The 15667-nt window shown below is 45.3% G+C and overlaps 1 long non-coding RNA gene across 3 annotated transcripts; it reads left to right on the forward strand.

Annotated features, from left to right (window-relative positions):
- Positions 1-911: 911 nt before the first annotated feature.
- Positions 912-15360, forward strand: LOC135309042 (uncharacterized). Of its 3 annotated transcripts, none has more exons than XR_010369348.1 (3): positions 912-12149; positions 13666-13821; positions 14940-15360. It is a non-coding gene; the product is annotated as an uncharacterized LOC135309042 (long non-coding RNA). The 3 variants fall into 3 exon arrangements; XR_010369349.1 differs by having other exon boundaries at positions 912-5239; positions 6987-13821; XR_010369350.1 differs by lacking the exon at positions 13666-13821 and having other exon boundaries at positions 912-5239; positions 6987-7065.
- Positions 15361-15667: the final 307 nt, after the last annotated feature.

Raw genomic sequence — 15667 nt, forward strand, 5'->3', positions numbered from 1 at the left:
GCTTCTTTTGTTTAGGCAGCCTAGTCCCACATATGTGTGTGCTGTGTTGTCAGTGCTAGAGACACAGCTTCATGGAAAGGAAGGGTGCTCCGAGCACAATGTTCTAGTCATTCCCTGGTCTTTCTAGCGTTATGCAACTTGCCAACCATCACCTGCATCTAGAAAATACTGGGAGCACCTACTCACCAGCAGCCTCAAGGAGTGCCACTGGACATGTCTGTGAATCCACTTCATTCCAAGTTGGTCCTCCATAAAACCGTTCACACACAGCAACCTTGAGGAGACATGACAAGGGCAGGGCTGTGCACCCATGCACAATGTTACCACTGTGTCAGAGGACTAACACCCATCCAAAGACAGGAGCAGTTTGTTGGGGAACACCTTCCCATTTCATAGAACAGAATCATAGAAAGTCTGGTTTGGAAAGGACCTTAAAGCTCACCTTGTTCCAACCCCCATGCCATGGCAGGGACATCTTTCACTAGGCCAGGTTGCTCAGAGCCCCATCCAGCCCGGCCTTGAACACTCTCAGGGATGGGGTAGCCACAGCTTCTCTGGACAACATGTTCCAGTGCCCCACCACCCTCACAGTAAAAAATTTCATCTTAACATCCAGTCTAAATCTATCCCCTTTCAGTTCAAAGCCATTTCCCCTTGTCCTGTCACTACATGCCCTTGTAAAACATCCCTCTCCGGCCCTCTCGCAGGCCTCACCTAGATACGAAAGGTGCTGTAAGGTCTCCACGGAGCTTTCTCTTCTCCAGGCTGAGCAATCCCAGTTCTCTAAGCCTGTGCTCATATGAGAGTTGCTCCAGCCCTCACAGCATCCCCATGGCCTGCTCTGGACTCGCTCCAACATGGACAAGGTCCATGTCCTTTCAGTGTTGGGGCTCCAGAGCCATGAAAGTGGTGGGCCCCAACTAGGGCCTCACCACAGTGGAGTAGAGAAGCAGAATCCCCTCCCTCGGCCTGCTGGTCACTCTGCTTTTTTACAGCCCACATTACAGCTGGCTCTCTGGGTTGCAAGTGCACATTGCCAGGTCATGTTGAGCTTGTTGAACAACCACAACACTTTCTCCTCAGGACTGCTCTCAGCCCATTCTCTGCCCAAACTGTGCTTGTACTCAGGATTGCCCAGACCCAGGCTCAGGACTTTGCACTTGGCCTTGCTGAAATCCGTAGGGTTCAGAAGTCTGTCAAGGCTCATATGGATAGCATTCCCTCCAATGTGTCAACCCCACCACACAGCTTGGTGTGGAAACCTGCTAAGTCTGTGCTCAATCCCACTGTCTGTGTTCATATTTCACTGCTCTCCCAAAGGCACAGGTTCAGAGCTGTCCAGTCCCGGGAAAGGAGAATGAATACTTTGGGCCACCTGGCCTTCAACAGAATCAACTTGTTCATCTATCTTACCATGCAGATAAACTTTCATCGCACTCTTCATCATCTTGTTTAAACACAAGCTTGGTAAAACCCATCTCCCTTTTAATACATTATTCATTTTACTCCTTTTCTCATTAAAATTCCTGTTCAGTGCTCAAACACCAGCAGTCAGTGTCATTGTCAAATGTGTCCTTAAAGTCCCAATAAATTAGGATTAGTGACATTGTTGTTTGGAAACAAGGATATTAATAGAGTGCTCCAGTGGAAACCCAGAGAAGCAGCCAAGGGAAGGGTGATGGGTGAGACAGCATCATCCCCACTTTGCCAAAAGGGACTTCTCCTCTGCCACTCATGATGGCCACCAGCTCTGAAATCCAGCCACAGAGAACGTACCAACTGGCCCACAAGAGCAAACTCCTGCACCAGCCCAGATACGCTGTGTCACAGAGAAAGATAAAAAATGAACCTTTAGTGAGAGCTGGAAGTGATGGTTTACAGCAGCTAGGCAATGCTGTATCCAACTGCCTCTATTAGGAGCTGGCTCGAAGGGGTATTTCAACATCTCATGGCAAATGGAGCCTTCTCTCATCCACATGTGGGAGTGCTCACTCCCCCGTGTACTTCAGTGTTGTGGTGATGAGTCAAGGGAGGGTTGATGGATGGGTGTTTGAATCAGCTGGGTAGCACACACTGACTAGCAAAGCATGTGGAGACCAAATGTTTATTTTTCATGTACAGCAGCATAAATCCTGAGCACCCATCCCTTCCACAAAGGGGAGCAGCCTGTCTTTCAAAGCATACTGTGACCCTCCACACCACCTGCCCTTCTGCCCAGATTGCTGAATTTGCCATTTAGCCCATGAAGCTGGCTGATAGGCCTCATGCATGGAGGGTGTTTTTGGGCAGAAGCAGAGCTGCTGGCTGTAGAGACACAGCAAAGGGAGAAATTGTCAGCAGTCTCAGTGAGCACTCAGGATGCTGAGGGATTGGAAAGTAAAGCTTTGGCTCTGAATTTTAAAAGGTTGCTGCTGCATTTGCCATAAGATATTTGGCTCAAGAGAGTAAATCAAGGGGTTAAGTTTACCTGGAAATAAAGCATCTTCCCTTCCTTCTCTTTCTCTTGTCCCTTCACTAATGTGAGGAGATACTTGCAAATCAAGCACTTATCGTGCTCATTGTACTTTTTTGGGTGAATTAGAATCACTTTTTCTAAGACACCAGCCTGGAGCCTGGAGTGTTTCAGACTTTTGTACTTTTCCTTCCCAAAACACTGTTCTGAGATTACCAGCATCACACAGAGTGACCCAAGGGAGACCTAAGGAGTTCCCTTCAGAAGGTGTTTTCTTCACACCTATGGAAACACGTAGGAGAAGACCACAAAATACCCTGTGTGCAGACACGAGCCTTACTTGTGTAGCTGGGGAAAGGTGTGGTTAGGGCAGTCGTAAATAAACCTCCGATCTTCCCTAGACACATCTCGGGGAATGTGTGTGTGTTTTGGCAGGAGGGAAGAAGAACAGAGGGCAAGTCTCACAGCCACAGGTAGCAACCAAGGTATCTGCCATCTTGCTCTTCCTCAGATCTATCACTGTAAATAGCTTGGCTTGCCTTCACCCCCTTTTTTCCTCTGCTTTCTAAAACTCTGCAACTCACACAAAAACATGCAACCCTAATTGGCACTGTCACTTCCAGCTGACAGATCTCCCATAAAACACACCCAGCAATAAAAAATGTAATCCCTTTTCCCTCCCCCACACAAAGTTCAATTAAATAAGACAAGAAAGACTCCAGTGGATGACTGTAGGCAGACTGCAATTTGCTGGATTTATGAAAAAATGTTGTAATCTTGCCAATACTTTGATGAGGACCACTTTGTGCTAACAAAATGAGATGGTATTTACTCACTGGAAAATATTAAATCCCACTGAACTAATGGGTGGGTTTCGAGGCTGCCCTAGGTGCTTCTCCATGAAGCCCATTACAATTTACCAGCAAACAAGCAACTCCTACCCACTCTCCCAAGCCTTGTGTTTTTGACAAGCACTCCTGATGGTTTGCTTTACTTTCCATTTCCACCACTGGAAACTGCCACTGTATTAGGGACTCCACATGCATTTTCTCTCCCCTGTGCAACTTCATGAAGGTTTGCTGATGTCTCTGTGGTAAAGCCTGCTCAGATCCAAACTGAGGAGGATCAGGGAATGCAAAAGGAGCTTCCCCTTCTAGCCAGACCCCTCTACCCTTTAGTGTGGTGGACATCTTCAAGGGGTGATTCAGTTTGGAGCTCTGTCCCATGTCCTCAGCCCTTCCAACGAAAGCCTCAGGTGGGAGACAAGAGTTAAAAACAAGTTTTCTCATTACCTCCTGATCCCACAATATTTCATCCCTCTTCTGCCCCTCTCTGGCCAGGAGACTGATGTGTGAAGGTGACAGAGGAAAGGAGCAGCAGTAATGCAGCGGCCAGGGGTGAGCAGGGAGGCAGGGAGCAGGCACAGGCAGAGGGGCAGCTGGCTGAGGTAAGTGGGCTGGTAACACAGCCACTATCTGGAGCCTTCCCAAGGGAAACCACAACCAGATGTGCTTCTGTCTTTGCAGCAGGACTTGGAGGAGAGAACTCAGGGGGATCCTTTGATTCCCCGACACAGGTGGAGTGAGTGGACTAGGTTGTCTCAGCAGGTGGAATGGGAGGAGGAAAGAGTAATACTTATCCTGAAGGTGAATGGAAGCAAATTTCCCCCTTGACCTCTGACAGAGGGCTGAGATGCAGTCATGACCAAGCTGTGAAAGGAAATATAAGCAAAGCATGGGAGGTGTCCCAAATTTTTGGATTTGAATTTTGTCACCAGCACCTCTTGCGAGAGAAATGAGGGCTTGGATGGTGGCAGAAGTGGTCTGTGGGGAGGCAGGGCTGGTGAATTGGGCTCTTCAACACCCAAAGCCAAGTTTCCAGAAGCAACACGGTAATGATTTTGACAGCATCAAGAGTGAGACACTCTTCCTTACTTCTTGGGTGGCTGTTTCCCTGTAGCAAGGAGGGAGTGAAAAGCACTCTGTGATAAGGAGATGAAGGGCAGGCTTGGTGAGGAGCAGGAGGAGAAGAGGGGGGAGGATAGTAGGGAGAGAATTTGGACCGTAATCCTCACTGCCACTTCACCGTTGTGCTGCTCCCCAAGTCCCACCTTTTTTCCCCTACCCCAACAAGACACATCCCTGCTCTACTCCCATTGCCAGACAGAACCCTGCAGGGTTCAGACATCACAGCCATCCCATCAGGAGGGACATGGGTCCCAGCCACATGTTCAAGCACAAGGATTTGTGTGCCTGCAGGTACTCTTTTGTGCACAGGCAGTTGCAAGTGGAGGGAAAAGTCAGCGTCAGCCTTTCCCAGGCTCTGCACTGTGTCTCCTTTCTCTGGCCACTCTGCCAGAGAGGAGGCGAGGTAGGCAGCCAGGAACGCAGGCTATGAGTGGAGGCGGAGGAGGTGGCGGCTCCGGACTGAGATGCTGGCTTGTGCTGTGGGTCTTGGTGGTGATAGATCAGTGTGGGATGCCAGAGCCAGAGTGCCTGTGGGGGAAGCTTGTACTGTCTGGCGCTGCTTAGATGTTCTCTCATCTTTGATAGAAACAACTGAACTTGCAAACTTGTTTCCCACAAGAAAGGCCCTCAGTGTTCACAAGGGAACAGATTAGGGATTGTCCTAAAACCTCACGGTGGCCAGGGAAGTGGGGAAAGCCAAGTGCCAGATGATTTCCTTGGAATGCAACAAACCTCACAGTGAGATAAGAGCAACAATTGCTTTCCCTCCAGCCCTCGCTCCGATCTCATACCCAGGACCTCTCAGGATCTTCAGCTCTGGGTAAGTGCTTAACAGCAAGGCCAAAACAGAAGTGAATCCTAATGAACTCTGGGCTTAATAAGTCCAGAGTGACTTATTAAGAGATGAAGGGCAACAGGCTGAGCAGAGGAGGTGAGGTGCCCCTATGCCATATTCTCCACTTGCACATCACTCCTCTCTAGGCATGGTGGGACAGTGTTGGTCAGCTCTAGATATTGGGGAAATCACCAGGCAAAATACTGAGCTCTCTCTGTTTTAACCATTGAGGAAAAAAAAAGACTAGATTCCCTGCTTAGCCCCAGCACATGAATTTGGATGTCACATTCCTCTCAGGCATCTGTTGAGGTAATACTGATCACAGACACATGAAAGGCTTGGTGAATCTTCCTTTCTTCTTCCTTTGTCTGCTGCATGATTTTATTTGCATTGACTTTGCCCTTAAAAATGGTCCGTGATGTCTCCAGGATGTGCCACCACACTGACATTCAAAGGTGAGTGCAAAGTGTAGCCCTGTGACTGACAGCTGCAGGCTGCCTGCACACCAAAGAGAAACACCCCACATTACACTCAGTTCCCAGTTTAGAAGATAGGTCTTGGCCCATGAGAGATAGAAACATAACTTTAAAAAATGCATTTTTGTATGTTTTACATGGGATTGCTATAGCCCATGCAAGATTAAAACCTTTTTTCCATACATAGAAGTAACACTCATTACCAGAAGGGCTTCACAAGCAATGGTGATGCCAAGTGAGTGGAAGAAACACTTCTTTCCTAATTATTACTCTGCAAATGAGTCAGAAAGACCTGAGGGGTAGTTTTTGTTAGAGGAACAGCCTGAACTTCTGAATGCTAAGGAAAGGAAAGTTTTCCCTGTGGTTACCACAAGACATTCAAAGAGCCATTCTCCTTGTGGCTTTTAGCCCTTACAACTCCGACAGTCTCATCTTCACATCATCAACCATGGTGAGGATTATTAATCCTCATCACAGCATAAAACAACAGGCTGGTCCCTGTCATGAGAAACTTGACAGTGTAAGGCAAAAGGTTTCCAAAGGCCACGGGCAGATGCAGCAGCACAAAGTAGCCATGACCAATGCAGTGGTCACCTTTGAACGCTGCTGGTGTCCTGCAGAGCTTGTGATCCACCCCAGAAGCAGCTGCATTTCAGCTGAAAGACAAGAGCTGCCTACAAAACCACTACACAGAGGCCTGGGGGTGAAACTCCCACTGACCATATCACAGCTATTACAGCCCATGACTCCTGATAGCGCCGATGGTGGGTTTTAGATTAATTTGCCGTCATTTCATCATTTATACTAAATGCCATGGTTCTTTGATAAACATTTCAGGCCTTTTTCCAAACAATTTTTCCATTCGGAGCTGATGAAAACAGGCTGTCAGCACTCCTGGTAGAAACACCCTGCTCATGGCAGCAGTGGCTGTCTGGCCTAGTGGTCTCCCTGGAGAAAGTCCAAGTAGGAAGGCAGTCTCAAGGCTCCATTCCTGGAGCTAATTGGGTCTGGGAGGAAGGCGACCACTGTGTCAAGAAAGTCATGATACTCTTTCCCTCTGAGGGACTTGGGGCATAACAAAGAGCAGATTTTGTCAATCCAGAAGCAGGACCAGCAAGCTTCAACCCAGAAATGAGGAGGATAGTATGAGCCCCCAGTACTGGGGAAAGGGAACCATTTTTTCAGGACAACACACAGGTTGTCTTCCAGATGTTGGCACTAACTGCCTTTCATCTCCCTCGCTCCCTCCCTTACAGGTCAGCTGAGAGATGACTGGGGGCTTCCTCCTGGGCAATGTCCTCCAAATAGTCTTACTTCTGCATCCATCACACAGAGGTAACAGCCTGAGAGAACTCTGAACCTGGAGCCAAGTGCTGCACAGCTAGAGTCCACCTCTCTCTGTGGGAGGACATCAGTCCTAGAATTATGGTCTTATTCTGCTTTTTCACACTGTACCAGGATAAGGTAGGGCCCATGGGACCTTCTGGGTTCGTGATCTACACCACAATTGGAAAAATACCTCTGAGGGGCAGGTGCCTCATAAGGCATTCCAGGTGAAGACAAGCACACTCTGTTGATTTCTGCATGGGTCCTGACCATAAACAGTCCTTCAGAATCTCTTATCAGTGCCTCCAAAGTTTGTCCTTATAGCTGAGTTCATTGTGGCAATACTAAAAGGCAAACCTTAACTAGATACACAGAGCAGGAGGGAGAGAATGACAGTCTGTATGTTGAGTTATGAGACTCTGGCAGTTTCTTTTTAGAGTATTTATTAGGATATTGTCCAAAGAGTCCTTCACTGTTTATGACACACCATAAATACCGTCTCCCCTCACCTCCCGAAACAGTGAGCTGTTCTTTGCTGCAATGTTGTTTGCAGGTCATCTTGATAACCTGCCCACAGGAGGAAATGACAAAAATAGATCTCCCTGCTTAAAAAATCTCTTTATTTCCACTAAGCGCCAATATTTTGCCTCTATTGATGTAATCAAACACCACATTGACAGCGTGTGAAAAGTCTGAAATAAAGACTCTTAATCTGGAAATCAGCACCTGGAAGTGTGTAATCAAGGCTAGCTGAAGCAAGAAGACAGCAGAGCTTGAATGCAATATACTGAGGCATTGTTCAAGACATCCAGCTTTGTGGAGGGCCCATGACATGGGCAGAAGATAAGTGCTATACAAGATAGTTGCTATACAGAGAGATATGTAAATAATAGGGGTTTTTTTCCTGGCTACACTCCCTTTTCTGATCTGGACTTCCACTATAGGTGGATTTTGAGATCTTTTGTTGGATCCCCATTGCTTCACACATGCTGATAAACGGATCCCCATTGCTACACACATGCTCCATAAATGTCAGAAGCTTCTGCAGTGTATGCTTAGATCAATCAGACCGTGTGTAAGAAGTTCAGTGTAAACTTCGTGAGGGTGGCAATAACAAAAGTCCTGCAATTTCTGGGGAGATATTATGCATGAGCATTATACTCAAAACAACTGGAACTTAGTAGCTTTTTTTTTTAATCTGCATTTGTCAGCAGAGTGTGCTTGTTCAGACACAGCTCACAAGCATAACTTCAATTCTAAGCTTTTATTTATATAGACAGGAAAAAGTAGCCAGAGAATTCATAGATAACAACAACTTGTTTGCAGAGGTTGAAGAAACACACAGCCAGGCCAAAAAGAAGGGGCAAATGTTCAGGCAAAAGTATGACTTATCCTTGAAGCAACTAAATTGTAGTTGATGATACAACCTCCAGCACAGGGGATATTTTGCTGAGTATGAGGTGTCTTTTCCCACTTGGTACACTGAAAAAGGGTTGAATTCATGGAAATTCTCAGCTCTCAGTGTTTCAGAACTAAGCAATTAAAGTTGTCCCTTCCAACTTTATAACTGGTGAACCCAAGACCCTTGGAGAACAACACCTACCTGGGATCATATGGAAGGTCAGCAGTACACAGCTAAAGTATCCAGTTAAAGGAGATCAGCTCTTTAATGTTAACTAATCCCAGTGGACAGCTGACAAATGAGGCTATTTAAAGAACTCTTTACTGTCATTATTCCAATTTGAAGAACAAATTGTTTTGAAAAGTTCAGAATTGCTTCACAGCTGATCAGAGCTGAGGAAAACGACAGAAAAGGTCAGATGACATATTGTGGACTAGTTTCCCTTCTTTGCAACTGTCTAATCAACTTGGTTTAATTAAAGAACACAGCCCCCTCCAAGCTGAGACTGACACAGAAAAATCTGTAGGCAATTTGGATACAACAAAAACATAACATCTCACAGAAATCCCTGATGTCCCCATATTGTTTGCATGGGGACTAAGTTGTTCCATACACACAAGTCCTTGTTTAGATTGTTTGCTGCCATCCTCAAGAGAAGATATTGCAGTGGAAGGGGAGTATAAGCTAACACACTCTAAACCATTCCTTAGTCTCTTAGCTTTATGTCACGGTAAGTAATGAGTTTGGTACTACATCATGGCAATGTTATGACAGAAAGCAAAGCCCTTCTGACCCCGAATTAATCCTGTCTTCTCTGAGAGCTTTGTTTCAGGCTTCACTGGGGACATGTGTGTGTAACTTTAGATGATATCTGAAGGCATTTCAGATGTTAGCCAAAAATGTGCTTTATATTATATTGGATGTTGCTGCTCCTTTCCATCCAAAATAATTTTGGTGAAGGTGGGTAAATCTCAGGTGGGAAATCCCTTGACATCCCCTGATTCTCAGCATAACAAAGTATGAACCATTATCAAAAATGTCACTACTGCATGACCTGTATCTGCTGAAGTGTAGAGAGCTCTGTTTAGGATTATTATAGACACTTAAACTAGAAACAGAGAGTCAAAGGCAATCAGACATTGCAGGAAAGGGCTGGATATCTCAGATCAAGCACAGAAGAACAACCCAGTTTACACCTCTGGATCTCAGAAATTAGAAATTAAAGAAGTCTGTGGGGTATTTAAGCAAAGCACATGATGTGTTAACATCTACAGAAAGGTTTCCATGCTGATTCATAGAAGAAAAATGTTCTGTTCCCTGTTGATCTATAATATTTCTTCAGACCATTGTGTCAGACAGTTTGTGTCTATCAGCCTTCTCTTCCACCTGTATTGTTTCTGTCCCTCTCAGGATGCCTGAGTCTTTTGTCCATTATTTGGCCAGTAAGTAGTTGATGCTTGGTTTATTTTAATTTTTAGTTCTATCTAGTTTCAACTTTGAATCAATACGGAGGAAACAGAGTGCTTAGGGGAGAGTTTCTTTGCATTCTACAGGACAACTTGTGTTCAGTATTAGAGTAGGACTAGAAACTCCCCAAATATTAATGTATACACCAGCTGGCAGAGAAGGGAGTTGGGAAACAAGGAGTTAATGTTGAGCAGCAGTGAGACCACTGGTGTATTCTGGGGTCTCCAGGTGCAGGGCTGTAGCAGCTGAAGTGAGCAGGTAATTATCCCAGGATCTCATAAAATAGGCGGGCCAGACTGTTATTGTGCTTTTTTATTTGATTGGGGGTGGAGAAGTCTTGATCTTTGGACTCTTAAAAAAAAAAAAAAAAAAAAAAACCCACCCAAAAACACAAAGAAATCAATCAAAAAACCCCTCCCATTTGATTTGGACCAAGCCCAGACTGAAGAAAACCTTTGAACCCTGAGTGTCATGTAGGAACCCTTAAGTGTCTTCTCTGTTTGGCAGTTCTGGTAAAGCTCCACTCAAGTGCTTCCTCAATGATAGCGAGGGAGGAATGGATGGCAATACAAGGAGCCATAAGACAACTAGAAATTCTTATTACTGCTCTTGCAGCAGAGATGAACACAAGAGAGAGGTTTGAATCCCATGGCAGTGAGTTCAGGGCTAGCAAAATCAACTGAAGCTTCATGAATTGAGACAGTCTCTGGGGAACCTCTGATTTCCATGTTCTTGGCTGTCTTAAGATTCCTTACATAAGTGTAAGAAGAGAAGCATAAATTCCAACAAGGGGCAATTGTTTGTCATTTTTCCCTGCTTTGAGTCAGTTTCATGTGTCCTCATCTCTGCTGCTTTCCTGGAACAGCTGAATTCTTGTGAGCTGCTCAAATGTTGCTCTGTTGGATGGCTTGGTGTGTCCTGTCCTATCCTGTCCTGTCCATGCAATGGCACAGCTCTATCTCACCTCGGGCAGACAAACTGGCATCCTGCTGGCTTTCAGCTCCCTCTGCAGTCAACAAAAAGAGAAACCCTTGGAGGGTTACCCAGGTCACCAAGGCACTGCCAGAAGGTCCTGGTCTCTCCCCATTGACTGAACAGGGAGCTCATCTTGTCTGTGCTCCTGGGCTAGGCAGCTCAGTTAGCAGCTGTAATTTAGGGAGATCATGATGGAAGGGGTGTAAATGAGCAGGGAGCAGCTGAGAGAGGAAGTACTTCTGTCAAAGGAATGAGGTATGCTGAGTAGAGACTAGAAAGGTAGTTATGTCTCTGTTAGGGTTCAAGAAGAGGGACGACATTTTCTAATACCTTGGTTCCCTCGCTGCAAGATAGAAGGCAGAAAGAGCAGCCACCAGAGAACATGAGGTAATTGGGATAAGAACAGGGGATGGTTCTCAGCTTCAGCACAGTTTGTGGGGCTCTAACTTGCCCCAGGAACAGGAACATGAAGAGAAAGCATTTGTATGTACGTTTTTCACAAACTGTTGGGCTCTGTTGGTGCAGCAAAGCTTCCCCCTCCACAGAGGGGTTGTGTACTGAACAAACAAGGCTGCCTCTGCCACTAATGTTGCCTTCTTGCACCTCTATCCTTGCTCCCACATCCCAACAAATGAACAAGTGCTTTAGTGCAATGCAGACAAGGGGCTTCTGGAGTGCTCAAAGGTGCTATTTTGTGAGGGGAAATACAAAAATATTGTCTTGGAACTTGTAGCCATTCACCTTTTTTTGTCAAAAAAACTAGTCTTTGTGTCTCCTGGCTCCTGCTTGTATGTTGCTTTCCTTAGCTCTCCCAGCAAACCCTACAGATCAGAGTATTTTCCACCCAGAACCAGTTTGTACTATTGCTGTTTTCCATCAGGTGGCTATTTCAGTAGCAACAGTTCCCTAGAGTCCACAAGGAGACTGACAGAAATATTAAGCATTTGTGACTGCTGATGACTTGAAAAACAATAATGCTCTCAAACCATCTTTTCCTTTAATACTTGGGCATTTCTCTTCACAAGGCTAGGTAAGCATATCATACAATGGAATGCAATTTGGCTTTGGTTTTAGGGGATTTTCCCCATGTTTGTGGTGCAATTTTTACTGTTTAGTGTTCACAAGGTCAGTTACACTAATTCCTTTCCACTGTTCTATTTCCATCCCTTCCTAAGGTATCTCCCATGGTCCAAAAAAAAAAAAAGCATGACATGAACCAAGCAGCACTGAAGGAGCTAACCAAAGGAGGGTGAGAAATTATTAGCAGACCTGAAGTTGGCAAATAAGCAAATTTATGATGAAACTGAAAAAAAAAAAAAGTCTTTCTGAGCCAGTAGAGGGCATTTCTCCTGGCTGGGGGACAAGGAATTTAGCTATGTCCCAGGGAGGAGAGTTTTGTTCTTTGGCCGCTGGTCTGGCTTTTTGGGTTTTTTTTTTACTTTATGGTTACAATGGAGGATTTGAATTTGTGGCACTTGTCATCCTTACATCTCCCTTCAGGAATTAGCCACTCTAAAAAGTATTAATTTAATTTCACTGGCATGGTGCTGATCCAAGAGCTTTCTGGCAGTCCACCTTGCTGTCTCTGATGTTTCTGTGGTCAAAAGCAACAACCAACAGGACTCACTGGAAAGCAGATCTCAGTATCCCAGGAGCAGGATTTCATTCAAGAGTGCTATGGCTCACTGCATGGATGTCTCTCACCTCTTTTTTTATTTGAAGCAGAACAGTCAAGAGAAAGAGCCAGCAAGCTAATCACCACCACAGCCTATTGGGAAGATAGGAATAATTATTTAAACCAGTCTTGAATTACTCATTGGCATGCATCTAATTAACAAATTCCGATTATTCCTGTGACTATTGTGCAACAATTAGTGGGTGTTAAATTGAGCTCTTCTGCCTGCAATTTCAATGGTGTAATTTTGCCAAGATGTCTTTGTTTTGCCTGCAATGCCTGGTGCCACTGAGAATAGACTGAAGGTGGTCAGAGATTTTTGACTAAATTTACTTTTGCTGAAAAGTGCCATTCCTTCAAAGCCTGGAGCATTTTTGCAGGAAAGACAAAGCAATTTCAAGCAAGATTTTTCTCTGGCCAGATTTCTGATCGCTGAGACCTGCTGGTCACTTCAGACAAGAGAGGAGGAGACATCTGAATCAAAGCATAGAGCTGAAAACAGATGTTCTGACACAAGTATGCCTTACATGCATATTGGGCTTTTTTGTTTTGTTTAGTTGTTTAATACTTATCCGGCTTCAGGCATTTTTATTTTTAAAAAAATCAAAACCTTCAAAGATTTACAAAGCTGAATTGTCTTCCTCTGGCAATGCAAACACCTGCCCTGGGGTGCAGAAATGTTCCTCAGGCTGGGAGAAGGAGCAAACCCCACTGAGACTGCAGGGCTCTGCCTCACGCTGCTGCACAGGGAGCCAAAGGCATTCCAAGGCTTTGAAGCCATGGCAATCCACAGGGGGGAAACAGGTCTCTTCTACAAACAAATCCTGAGGAACTGGGTTGCTGTAAAATGCTGCTCGCTCCCTGCTATATTCAGTTTTCAGGAGTCACCTTCCTCCTGCAGGCTGGTGGCGTGGCCTGGGCAGCTCTTTCTCTTGACTGTGATACCTAGATGTGCTTCTGAAGCTGGAAGTAAAAGCACAGGTCTGCAACAGCCTCACCTACCAAAAAGGAGGCTGATGTCAGACTTTTTTCTGTATGCTAGGCTTTTGTTCTATTTCAGATTCAGTATCTTAGCTCCTGTTTCCTACAGGGAATCCCAGAGCCAGGCCCAACTGTAAGCCACAACCCAAAGCAAGGACTAAGCTGTGGCTGGAGATATTTCACTCCAGATGACAGCATTAGAGACTCTATCCATGCTACAGTTCAACACATGGCTCTTCCCCCAAGAGTGAGCTCTCTAGCATTGGTAGGTCAATTAAATTAATAAACAAACAAAACAAAAACCAAAGTCGTAGAACTAGTTGGACTCCGCACAGATCCCATCAGGATCCTGTCACTGATCAGTGTCTGCCAGCTCGAGGCTCCCACCTTCTCACCCACGCACGCCCCTGATTTTGCCAATGGTCAGCTTAGTCCCTTCTGGAAGGACAAGTACCACCTCCCTCATCATTTCCCTGAGGTGATCCCCTTCAGTCATAAGTTTCCATCTTGGCTAGGTCTGAGCCTAACCTGCTTTACATGAAATCATACTGTTCCTACATAAATTATCACTAAGAGATCTTGGCTGCTTCCAAGGCCTTATTTTTTCCCAGCATGTTCTATGACGTTTGTCAGACATTTAGGACACTTGCTACTTTTCCCTTTGACCATCCTCACTCTCTTCCACTTGCTTTTTATGTCTCTGCTATAAATAAAATCTCCCTGAGATATCCAAAGCATTGCTTAAAAAAGAGGTGGGGGGAGCTTTCTGGGGAGAACAGGCCATTATAGAAAAGGCCAGGTGCTTGGCATGTCCCCAGCTTGTGAAGGTGGGAGCTGTCACGAGTCTGAAAAATATCAGTGTGGGAGTTATAAATAAGCTTTAAAGCCAGGGGTTTAGAAAGTCATCTTTAAATGCTGCATAATTTATAGCCTGCTGCAAAGAGAAGAGTGTGTGAGCTCTGGAAGCCAAGCTAACCCATTCTTTGTTCCATCTGTAGCTGGACTGTTCTTATACATGTGGTGAGGTGTATGGTGAACATCCAAAATTCAGGATTTTCATCATCGTGCCTCCTTCCAAAGGCTTCCCTGGGTCACTGTGGATGGTTTTCTTTCAACTCCTGGTGTCTTACTGTGAACCAGAAATAAATACCATTGGTCTCATATTGCAAAAAAGAAAAAAAAAAAAAAAGAGTTGTGAGTAGGGATGCTGCACTCAGGTAGGGTAGTGTTGAGCAAGAAACTCAGCAATAATGCTCTGTGATTTTCACAAGTGATTTACTTTCTCATTGACTCAACTCCTCCTCTTTAAAACAGGGATTATCCTAAAAGGTTGAGAAACTCTTTTCAATAGAAGCTACAAAATGTTTTGCTCTTCTCTCACAGAACAAAGCCACACCAGAAGCAGGGGGTAAAGGCCTACCCCAAGGAGGGCCAGAATAGCTGCCAAGCTGGCATTTACAGCCATCGCTTCATCCAGCCCTGGAAGTGCAGCTACCTCGAGGATGTAACATAACAGCTGTCCCTTCACCATCCAACAATAATAAACAATGGGAAGCAGAATGGGCTTTCAAGATGGCTGAGTCTCCTGAGGATCTAGCCCACCACATTATCACTGCTCCTCCTTTTCCCCAGCTGGAAACAAGTCTGGAAATCATGAGACCTAAAACAAAATAAAATTAAATGAATTTATGGTGTCAGAGCTTTAGTATTAATAGCAAATATCTGTGGTGCTGGTGCCCTCTCTGGAGGGTGTTCCAGTGTATGTCCCACTGCCCATTTCACCACCCTGGGCTTCCTTCTGTGCTGTTGTAGAAGGACCAGTGCCACCTCTCTGGTCTGTTTCACCTTGTTTCTCCACAGACATCTGCACCCAAGCCTTGACTTGTTCAGAGTCTGCTGAGCTGGTGAGATTTAACAGGATCTTGCCGCCCAAAGTGCCGTGGCTTGAGGCTATAGATTTAAGCATAAGCATTAAGCACCCTGCTCTTTAACTCATTTCTAATCCATTTATTTAAACTTCAGAGTGGTTTTAAAGCACAAGAATCAAAGGCGAGAGCAATTTAGAGTTTTCCAGAGCAGCTCTGTGATCTGACCTCTGCACATATCCTGGC

Source organism: Passer domesticus, chromosome 10, assembly GCF_036417665.1.
Source record: "Passer domesticus isolate bPasDom1 chromosome 10, bPasDom1.hap1, whole genome shotgun sequence".
In the NCBI taxonomy this organism is placed as follows: Eukaryota; Metazoa; Chordata; class Aves; order Passeriformes; family Passeridae; genus Passer; species Passer domesticus.